The sequence below is a fragment of the Pyxicephalus adspersus genome, chromosome 1 (genome assembly GCF_032062135.1).
Source record: "Pyxicephalus adspersus chromosome 1, UCB_Pads_2.0, whole genome shotgun sequence".
Lineage (NCBI taxonomy): Eukaryota > Metazoa > Chordata > Amphibia > Anura > Pyxicephalidae > Pyxicephalus > Pyxicephalus adspersus.
The window spans coordinates 125,629,888-125,632,449 of record NC_092858.1 but is presented as its reverse complement, the minus strand read 5'-3'; the positions used below and the strand labels follow the sequence as shown (position 1 = coordinate 125,632,449).

The following is a 2,562-nucleotide window of genomic DNA, read 5'->3' as shown; positions in this document are numbered from 1 at the left end:
TCATTTGCATGCAAACTTTGAGCTAAAAATGTCTGATTATGTGAATCTTGGGTGAAAGATGTGTGCATCATTGTGTGAAAACTTTATTAAGCTGACTTTTTAAGTGTTGTCTGGCAGCACAATAGGCATATGTGGCAGGGCGATGTATGTATATGTGTATAGGATGCAAAGGATAGCAAAGACACAATGTGGTGTTAATGTGACACATCTGTAAAAAGTGATATAAGCAATTCCAGGCACAACTTTTTGGTGTTTGTTCCAGGTATTTGGAAACTGGTGACACAGCAAGGAGGATAGCATAGTGCTGCTAGGCAGATGATGAAAAGAAAAAAAACAGAAAACATCTTATGATATTTACATTAAATGATTTTTATTTATTGATTTATTAATAGTAAGACTGCTGACTTTATGTTTCATAAAGCTGGAAGACCTTCAGTTTCATTTTAATATATTTGGTACATCATTGAGCACACCAGATGCAAGACCAGTGGCTGTATCTAGCAGACCTCTTCTTTCTTCACCAGTTGTCTCTTCTTCTTCCTCTTCACCAGCATCGTAATCATCATCTTCATCTTCTTCAGTGTTACCTTCATCTTCTTCATCCTCACGGTATTCTTCCCTGTTGGATGAATATTTTTGATGGTTAATGTGAAAGCTTATCATTTATAAATACTGTTTTATTGCGATTTTGGCATTCTGTATATGTAATAATAATATATGAGATATTCTACATACAGAAGAGTTATTACAAATATTCAATATTTTTACATCTCTTTAGTGACTTTTTCCCCATTTCTTAGCAATCTCTTAGCACAGATCACCCTGCAAATGTGCAATGTAAATCAGGAAAGTCCCCCACTATAGACATAACTGTAATTTTTTGGTACTACAGACAAAATACTCACCCTTCTGTACAAGCAGAAATGTCTAATCCAAGGAGAAGCAGTACTACAAGGGTTTTCTTCAAGAAACACATCTTTGAAACTTGTCAGTAGTTTGTCACTCGCGAAAATAAAAGCACATTAATTCCCATGACTGTTGGAAAGCTCAGGTGTATAATTTTCAAATGATTACTATGTGTCACCAGGTTAGTAAATGTAACCAGCTTTCAAGGGTGCCAGGCAGAATAATAGCTGAAATTATTTTCCAAAATATTGCTGTAGGTGAATTCTGGCTGTTCATCTCTAATGTTTAGTTCACAAGTAAAATTACTGTTGTTTCAAATGATCGTTCATAATCAGTTTGCAGGACAGTTTAATAAGTGATAACTTCCAGCAAGATTGTCTGGAAACATTTGAGACCACCTTACAATCAGTGCATACAGTGACAGACATAAAGATATTATGATTCAGGTTTACCAACTCATATCCAAATCGTAAAGCCTGGCCGTTCTCAATGACATAATCATTACTAATCATAAAAGATTATGAAGACTGCCATTACTGAACTCTTCTTTGAAAGAGTTCCCTGGCTGGTATTCTCATGATTATTCTCCTGATGAGGCAAGATGTGGAAGTCAAAACATTTGAAGCGCTGCTACTTTTTAGTGCTTTTTCACATGCTAGGTGTTAAAACGTATTTTTCTACATAAGATGAGTAAATGTGCCAAGAGAGAAAACTTTAGAGAAAAGTTTTTTGAGTCAAGTAGCTTCACAGGGCCTCTCCAGCAGTGCTGCCCCCTTGCATTGTCCTGGTGCCCACCATTGAAACATTACTAGATCCAGTACAGTTGCAAGGATCTTCCCTGTGAATTTATATATTAAGCAATCACACACCTAAAATCTCCTAGGTTTGCCTTCCCCATTGACTACAATGTAGTCTTTAATTTTACATCTTAAGGTGAAACACAACAGACATATCGCTATTAAAAAGAGCAATCAATCCTCCCCATGTGGCAGCACCCCTGCTTGGTGTTATTTGCTTTAAGTGGAGACAACAAGCAGTTTGGTGAGCAAAATGATTTTGGAATTTGTATGTATCACTCTTATTTGTACGGGTAGTCCCTGGGTTAAGGACATCCGACATACAGATGCCTCTTAGGGGTTCTTCCCCGCTCGCTCCTGTGCAAAATAGAGGCTTGAAAGGGGGAGGGGGGGCAATTTGCATGACTTTCACAAGAAATCTTTTGCTAAACACAGCTGAGGTTGTGGGTGATCTTAGGGGGTCAGCACTTTCTGCAGCCTCTTGTAACTCTTTAATGACCAAGACAAACTCTGCAGTTGTTACTTTGTGCATATCAAAGCACAGCTTACTCCAGAAGTTAAAGAATGTCTAGGCTCCATAAAGTTTTTTTTTTTTTTTTGCTTTGTTTGTGATTAAAGCTACGTACACACTTCCAATTATTATCGTCGGAAAACTAACGACGAACGTTCCTGCACGATATCTACGAACGATCGTATAGCACCGATCCTGCACATAGAGATAACGACACGATCGTTCGTAGATATTGTACACACAATAGATAGGAACTATGTTCTATAGATAGGAACTATGTGCACGACAGGAAAGTGAACGGACGTTCGTTCATTACGCATGCTCATACCATGGACGATCAACGAACGA

The 2,562-nt window shown here is 37.8% G+C and overlaps 1 long non-coding RNA gene across 1 annotated transcript in view; it reads right to left on the bottom strand.

Moving 5' to 3' along the window:
• Positions 1–345: 345 nt before the first annotated feature.
• LOC140322532 (uncharacterized) overlaps positions 346–2,562 on the bottom strand; it is a 3,735-nt gene continuing 1,518 nt past the window's right edge. Inside the window, exons 2-3 of the long non-coding RNA XR_011919205.1 lie at positions 906–1,002; positions 346–619 (exon numbers count right to left, since the gene is read on the bottom strand). This is a non-coding gene — a long non-coding RNA (uncharacterized lncRNA). The remainder of the gene's footprint in view (positions 620–905; positions 1,003–2,562) is intronic.